The sequence below is a fragment of the Sinocyclocheilus rhinocerous genome, unplaced genomic scaffold (assembly GCF_001515625.1).
Source record: "Sinocyclocheilus rhinocerous isolate Xijiao unplaced genomic scaffold, SAMN03320098_v1.1 scaffold3047, whole genome shotgun sequence".
In the NCBI taxonomy this organism is placed as follows: domain Eukaryota; kingdom Metazoa; phylum Chordata; class Actinopteri; order Cypriniformes; family Cyprinidae; genus Sinocyclocheilus; species Sinocyclocheilus rhinocerous.
Genome location: NW_015662947.1, coordinates 312,544 through 329,570, shown reverse-complemented (window position 1 = coordinate 329,570; position 17,027 = coordinate 312,544). Strand labels below are relative to the sequence as shown.

The 17,027-nt window shown below is 36.3% G+C and overlaps 1 pseudogene; it reads left to right on the top strand.

Moving 5' to 3' along the window:
• The first annotated feature begins 4,957 nt into the window (after window positions 1-4,957).
• LOC107728519 (multidrug resistance protein 1-like) overlaps window positions 4,958-17,027 on the top strand; it is a 23,821-nt pseudogene continuing 11,751 nt past the window's right edge.

The following is a 17,027-nucleotide window of genomic DNA, read 5'->3' as shown; positions in this document are numbered from 1 at the left end:
AAAATGATGGTAACCGGGGGGGGGGGGGTTTTGGAAGATGTTCAGCATAAACCTATTATCTTTGCTTGACATTTTGATACCTCAAATTTTTTTGTACAGCATCAAGCTACATCCACCCAACTCAATCCAGTCCTTCAACCATTCTGACTTGGTGTGCTACATATTTTCTAGTTTTGGAGTATAGAAGATGATCAAACCCATAAAATCACCCTATGCTTAAAATAAATAAATAAAAAATATTACCATGGTTGTAAATGCACCATGGTATAAATCGAAGTTCCACTGTATGGTCGCCAAACTTTTAGTAAAGGAAATTCTCAAATGATTGTTCAGAATCTGGTTTAGAATGTTGTTGATTGAATGATGTTGTCAGTGGTGGATAAAATACCTGAAAGCCACATTTAAGTAGAAGTATAGATATCATACTAGAAAATGACTTTGGTAGAAGCTAAAGTCACCCTTTAGATTATTACTTGAGTAAAAGTTTTAAAGTTATGTGATATTTATTGTACGAATGAAAAGTTTTCTTTTTTAAATATTAAACTTAAGTATTGAAAGTAAAAGTACAAGTAAATTCAAAATAGAAAAGGAGCAAATAAATATTAAAAATGGTTTTATACACAGTTTGAGCAGCAAAATTGTGTTCAGTTTTAATAACTCTTTCTTCCATTTTGTATCTTTGGGTTAGCATAAGAGCCACTTCATCTGGTAGGAAGACTCTTTCATTCCAACATAAAAAAACAGTTTTGGCAAATATGGAATCCTAATCTGAAGTGGCATTCAAATTAATTTACACAAGACTGCTTATTGCAGCTCAGGGGGGACATGGACTCATTTAACCAGCAGTTACAAATGCAATGTTGTGTATTAAACTTAAAACGTTCAATGTTGATATCTGAAAAGATTTAAAACATGAAGATACTTGAAATGTGAAATTAAAGCCGCCAGTGGTTAACAATGATAATGAGCGAGTCATTGAGATTAAATCGATTCATTCAGGAATGAAACATTTGACAGTTTTAATGAGTGAGTCACTGAATCATTAGTTAAAAAAAAAAAAAAAAAACCTGATTAATTTAATAAGGAAACACCAGTGTGTGGCTCAGCGGAGCAAAATGGGAAGTTCTCATAATTTTACTGACTCAGATTTTGGAATCTCGTTCAGCAAAATGAACGATTCCTTTTTCAAGTCATTTTGATCATTTCGTTCATTTCAGCAGAATATAATCAAATTGTAACATGTTAATATCCAAATTCCCCAACATATCTATTTAAGCAAACATGGATCACATTTCGAATAAGTCAAAAATGCAACCAAGACCAAATTAGAACAAAAATGATTAATTAATTGCTTTGCAGTCTTGTTAGTTCAACTCACCTGAGTCTTCCGGTCGTTTGTTCTTTTGTCACGTCACGTAGGTTAACTTATGCAGTGTTTACAGGAAACAGAAATATTAGTTCACCTCCGGAGTCTTCGGGTTCGAGTCGTTCGTTCTTTTGTCATGTGACAGCAATGGATACAGAAATTGTTAATTCCCAACCTTCCTTTTTTTTCAATAGGCTATTAGGCCTACATTTGTTATGATGCTGATATCTGGAGAAAAAAACGGCACTCTTAGTGTGATATATATTAACTATTAAATAATATAAATATAAAAGACATACAGAGGCATTTTGCCTCTTATCTTGAATCTAAAGGGTATTCTAACTGCATTTAATCACACAGCGTATGCATGCACGCTCTGTGTGTTTGTGTGATACGCTCATAATGTCAGATCGCACATCGTTAAAACACGATATTAGTGCAGACGATATACAGTATATCGCACACCCCAGCCTTGACTTGAGTGGAAAATGAAATAAACCGCGGTTGTGCGAGAACTTGTTTGCGCTATTGATTTTTTTTTTTTTAGGAAGCTTTCCTGCAGTCTGTTCTTCCGACTTCATTTTGTAGTAGCCCAAGAATATGCTTCTGGGAAATGGATCGGAGTAAAATACATTTTAATTAGGAATTATAGTGGAGTAAAAGTGAAAGTTGACAAAACTATTAAAATTCAAGTAGCTAAAGTACAGATTCTCCTAAAAATACTTAAGTACTGTAACGAAGTTACACCACTGTATAATGTTGATGACAAACAGACATAGGGGAGAGCGGGGCACAAAGTAACACTTTTTGACTTTCTCAGTTTGTGTAAATCCACATGGGGTTCAGAGTATATTTTTTTTATCCACAGTAATTTCACACTTGTCTAGCACAAATATGTCGCTTTGTTTCATGATTACAGTGTATACGTTTTTCTTTATTTACCCTCAAAAATTGGAAGTGAAATGTGACAACGCCCCGTAGGTGGAGTACATTGTAACATCTGAGGGGCACGTTGTAACATGACCATATAACAGCTTAAAATGTTATCTGATCTAATGAAAAAAATATACAAGACAAACTAAAATATTTTGTCAATCAAATAAATTAATTTTCAAATAAAATAATGGCGTTTTTTAAGAATTAAAAATAATCTGATTTTGGAGTTTGACAGTGAACACATTGCAACCATGCTTGGGACGGCCCACATAAACGAGCCAAAATGCTTTACATGTCTTGAAATATTAATTTCTTAACATTAAACATTGAATGTCAGTCTTTATTCACCTGTTTCTCGTCGTTTATCATTAAAATGTATTAAAGCAAATAGTGTGAATTACATCGCTAATGTCATAGAATAGCACGGCCGGGCACATTGTAACGCAGTGTTACAACGTGCCCCACCTGCGCAACTGGAATTTAAAACCGGTTACTGTCTTCTGACAGGTAGCGAAGCATTAAACAATAATCTAAACTGATAAATAACAGATCGGAGATTAAAATAATAGCAGATTTGTCTCATTTTAAATGAGTAATAAAAACTGAGATGAAAAATGTACTTAAGCCAGAAATATAATTTTACTATAGTAAAATAAATGTTCAGCGATATCTTCAAAAGACTTTTGAATTTTGGCACACCTTTTTTCTCTATACAATGTTAATATGGTAACTAGTAAATGCTGTAAATTTGATTATGCTAGCATGTGTGAAAATATTTAAACCACGTGTGTTACAATTTACCCCGGGTTACTTTGTGCCCTGCGCTCCCCTACCAGCCATTAATTAGGCTAAAAGTCCTTATAATCTGGTCTAACCTTGTTTCTTAAACTTTAGTCAAAGTGTTGTAGCCTAAATACAACATGAAGTCTGTGTTTTGCTGAACATTTTCCCAACTACACTACGCTGCGGTATTCAAACAGGTTTGAACACTTCTCGTCTCTGCCATTATCGATCAAACAGATAATCCACACGCCATTGGCTGCTCTCTTCGGGATGCTCAAAAAAGCAGAACAATTATTTGAAAACGCTGAGTCGTAGCGTTTTATTATCCCATATCTTTCTTATATGACCTAGATGTTTCTGTATATTAAAGTTGGATAGGAAGTATTTGTACATTGAAAAAAATACGAACTTCACCTTTAATCAGTGTATGAAGATTGATGAAGGCGCACCATGACAGCTTTGATAGTAACACTTGAATACCCTATACAAATCTAATGCACCTCTATAGGAGGAACAAAGTTCGTATGGTTAATCTTTCATTTTTCATATATCCTCATTTAAACTTTTTTTACGCTATAAGGCAAAAGTCACTGTTTTTTCTCCTTTCCACGCCTACATTTTTTTGTGGAGTATTGACTCAGGAGGAGGCGTGTCCAGGTATCACAGTGCGCTATAAAACAATGTAACAGAAGGAGCGTCTCAGCCTGCTGTATCTACGTATTGTCTGTCAGATTTCAGCTTTTGTTATCACCACATGGGGTAAGCAGGAAATTTGTCATTTGCATATTAAATGCGTTTTGTTTTTGCGTACTGCATCCTTTAGTGTGGACTTTCTGGTAAATATTAAAAACAATATGATATAAAATATGATATTTTCTAAATACAAATGTGAATATGGGTGACAATTAGAGTTTTTAAATTAAAATGAAGTTTTTTTTAAGTTAAAATTATTTTGTGTTACCGATCATATCATATTTCACTTGTAGGCTAATACACTTCCGTTTATGTTGTAACTGGTAAGGTAACATGCATGCAGGTGGGATGAATGAATTTAAAGTCAGAGATAAGCTTATGTAATAATAACACCAACATGCTACAGTAAAAGCTTGTAGGCTATATCAAACATCTCTTTATGAGTATTTAAAGGTCCTGTATTTATAAGAAAATATGAATGCAATAAAACATTTTTCCTGTTATAAATCTGTTAATTGCAGCAATACCTTTTATTTTTTCATCTCCTCTGAGCATTTAATGAAATAATTTTTTTTAAATACCTATATATATAACCGATGGTTTTCCCTCTCCCCTCGAGAAGAGAGACAAACGAGAGCGGAGCTTCTTCAGAGAAAAGCTCTCACAGTGCACACAGATTGCCCCCTCGAGGACATCGTGTGCGTGCTCCTCGCCCAAACAAACGACGCATAGATCGTGTGAATCATCGGGTGTCAGGAACCGCTGACACGGATGTACACACTTTCTAAACGCTTCGCTAGTGCTCGCCATAGTAGGAAAGAAAAGCTCTTACTTTGCTTTTTGGAATGCACGCTTCAAACAGACCGGTCAGTGAAGACGAAGAAGAGAATGATGTGCGCTACCGGCGCCTATTTTGTACTAGTCGCGACGGTAGTGACGTCATGACTGTCGCCGGCCAAACAAGTTGGTGTTTTTTCAATGTAGGCTTCAGACACGGGTCACGACGAGGCGTTCCCCATAGCGACCCCTAGAGGACGCAGTTCGAAGTTCCACGAAAGGGAACTATTAGTTGTAATTGTATATTTTATTTTATTTTTTAAATCTGTACCACATTCTGATCCAGCATTGCTTACAGCAACTGTTTACTTTATCTAGCAGCACAAACACTGTGCTATCACAATGAAAGAAGAGCCGAGCGTTCAGTCGACAGACCCTCCACCTTACTTGCAAGGTGTGTTCTGTATATTCATTTACATTTTACATTTACATTCATTAATTTTTCCCCCAAAGTAACTTACTATTGAGAACCCTTACTTGAGCCAGCAATGTTCATAGTACACAATAGCAAGTCTAAAATATAAACTAGGATTATTATAGCTGTATCAGAAGTAATTTTATTAAACTACAATACTAAATATATATCTATATAATATATATCTATATAATTGTCTAATTTGAAAATGCTGGTTCATTTAGAGTTAATTATTTATATTCAGCAGACACCTTAAACTTAAACCACCTGTTCCTTAAGTAAACATAAACCCCTTTTGTGCAGAGGTGATCCCTGAGGGCTTCGTCAACCTAGCCTACACCCAGGATGAGAAACCTCAGGAAGACAAACCAGATGAGCCACCAAAGGAGTCCTCTGAGAAATCAAAGGGCAAAGGGTAAATGTGACCAAGAAGCAGAATTGTTGTAGTTTTGGATGTATCTGATTTGTATTGGATTGTTTTAGATGAGTCTTGTCATTTGTAAGTAGATTCACTGATACAATAAATAAATGTGTCTATAAACCAGAGTCAGAAATTAACAAGGGCTGGGGGCAAAATTCCACAGAAAGGGTTCTCTAGATATTTAAAATGTTCATCAATACACCTCTAGTGTTTTTAACTGATTATCTAATGCAGGGGTTTCAAACCCGGGACCCCCAGGGGTCTGCAAGGGACTGTTGCAGTCGATGTACAGAGAATTTTGCATTAAAATCATAATTTGACAAATTTTATTATAATATAAAATATTATTTGCTATTTTTTTCATTTTATACATTTTTTTGAGTGCCATAGTTTTAATCCTTAATTAACTAAAAATAAAATGCTTGTAATTTTGTAACACACATATATATATTTGTTAGTCTTCCTTAGTATTTACAAATTAATTTTAAATATTCTAATTTCTCTTTGCCATTGTCACCAGTTTTCTCATTGTCCCCCTCTCCCACACTTTGGACCAATATTTATTCTGAAAATCAATAAATACAAACATTTGAATTGAATTAAATACATTTAAAGGTCCCATATTGTCAAAACATAAATGTCCTGGCTTTTTTCATGATAACTGAGGTCTAGGTGCTATGTAACTACCATATACGTTTCAAAACAGTCAATCCACAGTCAAATGCACACAGCCTGCATAAAGTAGCCTATAACAAGCATAATACAAAGTTTTGTATACAAGTGTAATAATAGTAACAGTTGCAAATTGTTTTATTTAGACTATAAGTCTGCTAAATTACTAAATGTAATGTAAATGTAAATAAGTCTATGCTAATTCACAAATTACCTCAAACGCCATACACGGAGTTTGATCCTTTAGATTGTCAGGTTTGAGCGCAGGAAATTACAGTACATAATACAGAAACCAAACACTACATCGCTAATCTGGAATCATTTCCATTCATGTCACCCATCCGAATTTGTACAAGTGTCGTCAAGTTCACGTGATCGCAAATGCTCGTCTGGTCAGGTTTGTATTTACTGCATTCGGTGTTTGAAAAAAAAAAAAAAACATGAATTACCATTCTGAAACATCCTGTTGTAAGCGCGTTTGAGGAGGTGGTTGGTTGTCTCCTGTCGTCGCCAATTCGGGGTCTGAGTTCGGCTCAAACATGTAAGGCCGGACAACATTTCCCTCAGCAGTTACCATCATTACCGGTGTTTCTATTGACCTTACTTGTGAGTATCATCAATCCACAGCAGGCTACAGCATACATGACCCTAGTTACCTGTGGTTGGCCTGGCCGTGCTTCACTCAGAAAACAACAGGCCAATCAGAAGAGAGGCTCATGAATATTAATTAGACAGGCCAAAATCGAGCTGTTCTTTGCAGAGATCCTGAGAGAGGAGCTGTAAAAACATATTGAGATGGTTTTTGGTACTTATACTGTAAATATGTATTCCTAAGTACATCAAGACTTAAAATAAAACTCCAGAAAGGTGTAAAATATATGACCTTTAATAGTCAAATAATATTCTAATAATAATCTCTTTTGTATATATACATATATTTAAAAAATATTTTAATTTAAAGATTTAAAATATTGGCCCTTAATTATAAACAAACAAACAAATAAATAAATAAATCTGAAACTTTAAATTGACTATTTCTTGTTTAAATAGCAAAAAGGAAAAAAAGTCAAAAAAGAAGAAAGAGCCAGTAAAAACAGTTGGATTTTTTCAGCTGGTAAGTGTGCATCTCTTCTACATCACAGAATTCATTTGTGTCTTTAATAAGCAGTGATATAACATGCAGTGATAAGCCCTGAGGACAGCTGTCATGTGTTTGACTCACATGTTTGCTGCAGTTTCGATATGCCACCTGTCCGGAGATGCTGCTTATGCTGATTGGCCTGCTGTGTGCAGCTGCTCATGGCGTTGCGTTGCCTCTCATGTGCGTTGTGTTCGGAAAAATGACTGACAGCTTTGTGTTGAGTGGGCAGAAAGGTAATCTGACAGGTATATTTAATAGTAAAATAAAGAAACATCCATGTAAACACATGTCTAAGCATGCGTGAATTCATGTGGCTGAATCCTTGCTCTTTTAAAATCTGTCAATAGAATGGACTGATTTGAGTTGCTAACGTAAACTTAACTCTTGGTGTTACAGTTCAGCAATCATTTCATAAATAGTTATTTTAATGTGGTGGTCTGGTACTACTGTTTTCAGGAAATGTTGCTCCCAAATGTTTGCAGGCAACTTTACTGGAAACTTCACCTTCATCAACTCTTCAACGTGTTTGGCTGGTTCTCCTGAAAAAGGCATTGAAGATAAAATGACAGAGTGGGGAGCCGCCTGGTGTCACATTCATTCTCATTCAGTTCTCCCATTACGTTAGAATCTTTCACCAATGATTCATTCAATTCTTTGTTGAACCTTTACATAATTTGCTGGTTTATTTACACAGACATGCTTATTACTTCGTTGCAATCGGGGCTGCGGTCCTGATCCTGGGCACATTCCAAGTAATGCTTTTCCTGCTAACTGCTGCGAAGCAATCAAAGAGGATTCGGGAGAAGTACTTTCATGCCATCCTCCACCAGCAGATGTCATGGTTTGACACGCATCAGATCGGCGAGCTGAACATAAGACTTACAGAGTATGTGAAGTGCAACCAGGTTCCAGACTCTCGTTTCTGTCACCTGATCAGTTCTTTGGTTACATCTCAGGTGTTTAAACTTAAAGGGGTCATATGATGCGATTTCAATTTTTCCTTTCTCTTTGGAGTGTTACAAGCTCTTGGTGCATAAAGAAGATCTGTAAAGTTGCAAAGACTAAAGTCTCAAATCCAGAGAGATATTCTTTATAAAAGTTAAGAGTCAACCATGCCTACCTAAAACGGCTCGTTCTAACACGCCCCCACGTCTACGTCACGATGTGGGAAGATTTGCATAATGCTGCTCAAATGTTCACACAAAGAAAGAAGGCGTAACTCGTCACATGTGGTTGCCGCAAGCCCGCAGGACGCTCCTTCGTCAAATCCGCCAGCCGCGCCGTTCTCAAGCCCGCCCGCCTCCGCTCACTCTAGGCCTCCGGCCTCCGCTCACTCAAGGCCGCCGAGTGTGACGCTGTGTTGAAAGCGTTGTGAAAGCGAAACTACTTTGTTTGGCCTTCCAAAAGAGGACACGACTAGAAATCAGTGGTTTGTGGTTCTACAGTGCCGGCTGTTCTGACTCACAGACTGTAAGTATGTTTTTTATATTTAAAGAATTTGCCACTGATGATTCAAACGCGAGTTTTGAGCAGTGTAGAGTAGCGCTTGTTGTTTGTCATTTCTCCGATCACAAATGCAGACTTGGTTTTATGTTTTTGCAGCACGATGCATCGCAACACGTAAAAAGACAGTATAAGTCATTATAATCCGTAATTATGTCCCCACTGGATGCAACAAATGCCTCGTTTATAATGGGTTTTAATGTTTTTGTCTCGTCGCTCTGGTCGGACAGGGCATCACAGTATGGTAAGGGGCGTAACATTTCCATCACCTGCTTGAGGTATTCGGCCAATCACAACGCACTAGATAGCTGCCCGATCAGAGCACACCTCGCTTTTCAGACCGATTAGCTTTGTAAAAATCGACGCGTTTCAGAAAGGCGGGGCATAGAGGAGAAACAATAATGTACAGTATGTGGAAAAAAATGTTTTTTTTTTTACCTTAAACCGTATAAACACATTTCATTACACCAAATACACAAAATAATGTTCTTTTTTAGCAACATCATATGACCCCTTTAAGATTTATGGATCTCCCTTCTTTCCCCCAATGCAGTGATATAAACACAATCAACGATGGCCTTGGGGATATGATTGTTTCTAAATATTTTAATTTTAATAATTTATTTTTTGCATTTTAGTTTATTAACATTTTTTGTAAATATCTTACCTTTTTGTTGCCTACAGATTCTTGCCACCCTGACCAGCAAGGAGCTTACTGCATATGCTAAAGCAGGAGCAGTAGCTGAAGAGATTCTAGTTGCTATCAGGACAGTTGTGGCATTTAACGGACAGAAGAAAGCAGTGGAAAAGTGAGCACATTCTGTACTTTTCACTCATCACCATAAGTTCATAACTAATTTGTCACTTAAACAGGGGAGATAAGATTGGGTCTTCTTCTAAATGTCAAGAATGTGACCAAGCTGTTCTGAGTGTGTACATAATACCAGCAGCCATATCACCCTGCAGCCCAAGACTCGTTGCCCACTGAAGCTAAGCAGGGTTGAGCCTGGTCAGTGCCTGGATGGGAGACCTCCTGGGATAAACTAGGTTGCTGCTGGAAGAGGTGTTAGTGAGGCCAGCAGGCTGTGGTCTGTGTGGGTCCTAACCTTCATCACTCTGTCTCCTCTCCACCAATAAGCTAGTGTGTGGTGGGTGTTCTGGCACAATATAGCTGCCGTCACATCATCCAGGTGGATGCTGCACACAGGTGGTGGTTGAGGAGATTCCCCCTTTCTATGTAAAGCGCTTTAAGTGCCCAGAAAAGCACTATATACAAAATTGAAGGAATTATTATTTATTATTATTATAGTATAAGATAAATGGTTTTCTGTGACAAACTATTTGATGTATTCTAGGTATGAGAAAAACTTGGTAGAAGCAAAGAACTTTGGGGTAAAGAAAGCCATTACCACTAATGTGTCCATGGGATTGACACAGTTCATTATATTCGGCACTTATACGCTGGCATTTTGGTATGGGACAAAACTCTCTGTGGATGAGCCAGAGAATTACACAATTGGAAGGGTCATCATTGTGAGTTAGTTAAACTTTTTTAAGACTTTATCTGTCTCTGAATAAAGTCACAGCAGGAGACGTTTCTTAACCACCAGCTTTGTTACTTTTGACCCCAGGTTTTCTTCTGTGTGATGATTGGTGCATTCAGTTTGGGTCAGGGAGCTCAAAACCTGGAGAGCATCGCTAAGGCCCGGGGTGCTGCCTATGAGGTCTACAAAACAATTGACATGGTACAAACTTTCAGTCTTTATAATGAGGTTCATTTTTACAATATTTATACCTGTATTGTTATTCTGGATGACTTATTTCTGTTCCTGTTACCTGTTGCAGCCTCGTCCCATTGACAGCAGTTCAAAAGAAGGTCACAAACCAGACCATGTGAAAGGAGATATTGAATTCAAGAACATCCACTTCAGCTATCCCTCCAGAAAAGATGTGAAGGTAGAGTTGCATATGTTTCCACCTGTCAGGAACTTTATCATTCATACTATTCATTCTATGTGTTGAAATTATTATTAGTTAATAAAATGATATATTTTTTATGACTATTTTTAAAAATAAAAAATATATTTTGTTAATAAGTTATTGCTTTTAAGGATTAACTTTAAGTGAGTATTAGATGGGGGCAAAGGTAATTTTAAATGTAAAAATGAAGGAAAAAAGCATGGACAAAAAGAATCAGTATCGTATATATATATAACAATTTTGTATACAGAAACATCCACTAATGCTGATACTGAACTAATACTGATAAATTTAAGTCTGTAGAGTTGGCTTATAACCAATATGGTACTGATATATTATGCATCTGTAGAAATGGTAACCTACGGAGCTCTGATTTAGTGTGTATCATTACAGATTCTACAGGGAATGAATCTGAAAGTCCCTCATGGAAAGACCATTGCATTGGTTGGAGCCAGTGGCTGTGGGAAAAGCACAACAATTCAGCTTCTGCAGCGCTTCTATGACCCTGATTCAGGAGAGGTAACACTGACATGCCCAAAGAATCTGCTAATGAGCAATCATAAATTGGAGATCCATAAAAAGGAGAGTTCTCTTCAGCTTAACATTAGTAAAACTAAAGAAATGTGCTGTGGGGTTAACAACACACGAGCACTCTGTGAACCTTTGTTAGTTAATGGAGAGGAAGTTGAACAGGTGGGATCTTTTAAATACTTAGGCATTGAGATTGACTCCCAGTTTTCATTTGATAAGCATGCAGATAATGTTTTAAAAAGGCTTATCAACGTCTAGGCTTATTGAGAAAACTGAGGAGTTTTAACATTGAAAAGGTTATTTTGATTGTTGTATATAAATCACTTATCGAATCTGTTCTTACTTTTAATATTATGTCCTGGTTTAACTCTCTCTCTGTTAAAAGTAAAAGTAGACTTTTAAGGATTATAAATGTGGCGAGTAAAATAATTGGTGAGAGACAAACATCTCTAACTGATCTTTACACTGTGGCACTAAAAAGGAAAGCTTCTGTTATTGTGGTAGTATTGTTGCCACTGCTAGTTCTTACTTTTAATATTATGTCCTGGTTTAACTCTCTCTCTGTTAAAAGTAAAAGTAGACTTTTAAGGATTATAAATGTGGCGAGTAAAATAATTGGTGAGAGACAAACATCTCTAACTGATCTTTACACTGTGGCACTAAAAAGGAAAGCTTCTGTTATTGTGGGAGACTCTTCTCATCTTCTGTACAGTTCTTTTCAACTACTTCCATCCGGAAGACGGTACAAAGTGCCTTTGGTGAAAAGGGCCAAGTATAAGAAGACGTTTATTCCAACTGCCATTGGTATTTTAAATAGGATCTTAAAATTATTATTTTTTTTATTGTGTTTTTGTGATGTAATGTAGTCTGTTGTTGTGAGGACTACTTGTGCTGTTTGTGTGTTGAGCCTTTTGTCTGAAGACAATTTTCTACCCCATTGGGGATAGACAATAAAACTTTTGAAATTGAAATTGAAATTGAAATTGAAATAAATCAGTTTACCTCTCAGTAAAAGCTGCATTCCTTCAATACTTCACACCACACAAAATATGTTGTTGTTTATTTTATGAAATATGTACATTTGCAGGTGACTCTGGATGGCCGTGACATCCGCACTCTGAATGTGCGCTGGCTGAGGGAGAACATGGGTATCGTGAGTCAGGAGCCTGTTCTTTTTGGAACCACCATCGCTGAGAATATACGCTACGGCCGTGAAGACGCCACTGATGAGGACATTGAACGAGCCATTAAAGAGGCCAATGCCTACGATTTCATTTCCAAACTACCAGATGTGAGTACTGTACTTTTTTATTAAAGGTTTTGACTCAGTTCAGCCCCTAAAAATGTAAGGCAAAAAGAAGCTCATCTATGTTTTTAATTTAGACAAAGTAGACTTTTAATATCTGCCCCTTATCGGTTATCGTCCATAGCATAAAATTAATTATCTGCTTGTTAATATAGGCCAGAATTTTAATATTGGTCGATCCCTGCTTGGAAATATTTAGATTTTTGCATTTTTGAGCAGATCTTATGTATGTGAGCTGCACTAAAGTGAAACAAACATTTTTAGAGTTTTTTTGTACAAGAAAAAACTATTTCAGTTTTTCTTCCTCAAAATTTCACATTTAAATGTTGTTTGTTTGTAATTGTTGGTGAAATTTGCTCGGGAAAGAAAATTATTTCTTCACTGTTTTATTTCAGTATAGTTGTGTAAAGTCTGAAAGGGAGTTAAATGTTTAAAAAAATTATCTGAGACAGAAGCTGAACACCATGGTTGGAGAGAGAGGGGCTCAGTTGAGCGGAGGCCAGAAACAGAGGATCGCTATTGCTCGAGCTCTCGTCAAAAACCCCCAAATCCTCTTGCTGGATGAAGCCACATCAGCCCTGGACACACAGAGCGAGTCCATCGTTCAGGCAGCTTTAGATAAGGTGATGCAAAACAATTCACCCTGTGACATAAAAGCCATTTCCATGAGTATTGGAATAGACAGGTTATAGTTGCAGATTATAGGTATAAATGTCATTTATTACAGTTTTTGTTGTGCTAACAATGCATTAACCAACAAAAGATAAACATTGCAGTAAACAAGTGATTAATGATTATGTGTGTTGTCTTTTAGGCCAGAGCAGGACGTACTACCATTGTGATTGCACACCGCCTGTCAACTATTCATTCAGCAGATATAATTGCTGGTTTCAGTGAAGGCAAAGTGGTGGAAGAGGGAACTCACAGAGAACTCATGGCCAAGAAAGGAGTGTATTATTCTCTCGTAATGCAACAGGTACATGTTTGTCTCTTTACATGGCCTATGTAATAATAGTGGGCCAGAGCCGACTTTATGAATTTCTGTGCTGTTGTTTCCTTAAATCAGGGTTTTTCAAACCTAAAACATTTAACAAATCTGATATTCTTACTCTTTTATTTTGCTTTCTAAACTATAAATCATGAAATTAATCAAATGTATTTTATTCTATTGACATCCACTACTTGTAACAGTAATCCCAGTAAGAGAAAATAAATGTTTTATTATTACTTTAAAGGTTTATACAGCTTATATGTATCCTTTTAGTTAGTAGAAAAAAAAAGATTTTCAACAAATATATATATATATGCGTAATTGTTGACAATCTTTTTTTAATTATTATAATATATATATATATATAATATATGTAAATATATAAGTTTGGGTTCAGTAAGATTTAAGATTTTTTTTTAAATAAATCTCTTATGCTGCATTTATTTGATCAAAATATAATTTTTTTGATATTTTAACTGTTGAAAACAGTTGTGCTACTTAAAAATTTTAATGGAAACTATGACACATTTTTTTCAGGATTCTTTGCTGAATAGAAAGTTTAAAAGAACAGCAATGATCAGAAATAGACATCTTTGGTAACATAAATATCTTTACGGTCACTTTTGATCAATTTAGTGCAATAGGATCTGAATATTATTATTATTTTTTTTTATTACTGACCCCAAAGTTTTTAACAGTAGTTTGTGTGTGTGTGTGTGTGTGTGTGTGTGTTGGTTGCAGTGCTGTGACAATATAAAAGCCAATTATAATGGAATATTACCATTATAATATCATGCTTAATATTTCTGTCACTCAGTTTAAAGGAGTCTTTATAAACTAAAAATGTTTTTTATAAAACTGCCTGTATCCTTTAGGAGGGGTCTCTCGCAAGAAGGCCACCATATCTGGAGTTCTTAGGCATAATGTTTTATCTTTATTTTATTTTATTTATTTTTTTAAACATGATTCTATTCATTTACATTAACAGACCTCTGGGAGACCAAATGATGATTTTGATGCCAATGAAGATGATATTCAGGATGTTTCTGAGGGAGAAACTGGTGAGGAATCTTCTGAAACAGAGACTCCTGAGGGAGGAATGGAAATGCAAATGGAGAGTGGAACCCTTAGACGAAGCTTAAGACGTGGCAGTGAGAGACGTTCCTCCAGAAAGAAGTCCTCCTCAAAGAAGAAGAGCAAGAAATCCAAAAAAGACAAAAAGGTACAAGCACTCCACTGCTTTGGTGATTCATAAATGGAGTAATCGGTTCCTGTTTATTTCAAATTCTCTTGTAGGAAAAGGAGAAAGTTCCAGAAATACCTTTCACTAAAATTTTGGCTCTGAACAAGCCGGAATGGCCTTACCTGCTGGTGGGTACGCTGGGCAGCCTTGTGGGTGGAGCTGTTTATCCCTGTATGGCCATTCTGTTTGCCAAAATCATTGGTGTGAGTGTCCTTTGTCTTTGTTCACACATCTCTGAACAAAAATCTCTATTGTGTGGATTCTTTCTTCCCTATTATAGTTTCAAAATAATTCATTGTGGATCGGATATTATACTAGTTCCATAAGCATATAGCATTTACAATGATTACCGGAATGTTGAGTTGAATAGAATCTCTTCTGTTTGTAGGTATTTGCAGAAGTCGATCCTGAAGTAAAGCGACAGAAGACCATGATGTTCTCGCTTTTCTTTCTACTAACTGGAGCAGTGGCTTTTATAACCTATTTCTTCCAGGTGAGACTTTGTTGCATTATTAGTAGTGTTTACTAGCATTTCTACTCATACTTCGGGTTAGAGATGTGAACAAACCCATAGCCATTAATATTAAACTTGGATTCCCTTTACCCTTAGTGTTAACCAACCAGAAACCTAACAACCATCTAACAATTCCTTAGTATCATTCTAGTGAATTGTGCACAGACTAGCTAGATAGCTAGCTAGCTAAATCAATCTAGTATCTAGTTTATAAATAAAGTGTTTCACTGCGTGTTCACTGCAACCAATACACCATTCAAAAGTTTAATGATTTTTGAAATGAAGTCTCTTATGCTCACCATTACTGCTTTTTTAATTAAAAAAATACAGTAAAACAGTAAAATATTATTGTGAAATATTATTACAATTTAAAATCTAAACTAAAAATTAAAAGTGAAATGTAAAAAAGTGTATAAATTACAATTAAAATGTAATGGCAAAGCTGAATTTTCAGCTGTCTTCAGAGTCACATGTTTCTTCAGAAATCTGTATGTTGATTTGGTGCTAAAGAAACATTTTTATTATCAATGTTGAAAACAGTTGTCCTGCTTAATATATTTCTGGAATAAATGTTGTATGTAAGTTTCACATCTGGTGCTCTGTCATGTAGGGCTTCATGTTTGGTAAATCTGGTGAGCTTCTAACCATGAGGTTGAGAAGTCAGGCTTTCAACGCCATGATGAGACAGGTACGGCACATTTCCCACATCTCTCACTCCATTACTATATGCAATTGAGAACTAATCTGGCACAAACAGATAGCTATTGAAATGCGTGCTTCATCCTCAAGCCTGTTTCCCTTAACAGGAGATTGCTTGGTTTGATGACAACAACAATGAAGTGGGAGTCCTGACCACTAAATTAGCCACAGATGCGTCTCTGGTTAAAGGGGTGAGTGGAACACAGTGATTTGCCATCAGAACCAGTAATTAAGCTTTCACTGTGGATACAGCCTGTGTTTTTGGCTCCAGTTCATTACATCCATCTCTTTAAACTGTTATAGGCCTGACTGAATTTATTTTTCAGTTGTATTTATGTGAGAGCTAATCCATATGACTACAGCTTTCAGTATTAATAGTGCAACTTTATTTTAAATACACGACCATTTAAAAGTTTGGGTCTGTAATATTGTTTGAAGAAGTCTCTTATGCTAACCAAGGCTGCTTTTATTTATTTAAAATACAGTAAAAACTGTAATATTGTGAAAAATAATTACAATTTAGAATAAATATATTCTGTTTGGATATATTTTAAAATGTAATTTATTCCTGTAATGGCGAAACTGAATTTTCAGCAGCCATTACTCCAGTCTTCAGTGTCACATAATCCTTCAGAAATATGCTGATTTGCTGCTTAAACTGGCTGCACACTAGAGGATTTTATGGCCAATTTTAAGCCCATTTCCAAATCCATTAGTTTTTCTTCTCTAGTCACGTTTGATCTCGCGAGTCTCTGTGAGATCTCGTGTCACTGTGAAATCGTTCCTACAGTCATCAAGTGTGTGGTCTCGCGGTCTGGTCGAATCGTCTAGAGCAGGGCTGGCAAACTCCAGTCCTGGAGAGCCGCAGCCCTGCAGAGTTCAGCTCCAACCCTAATTAAAACTCGCCTGCCTGTAGCTTCCTAGTAACCATTCAGACCTTGATTAGCTCGTTCAGGTGTGTTTGATTAGGGTTGAAGCAAAACTCTGCAGGGCTGC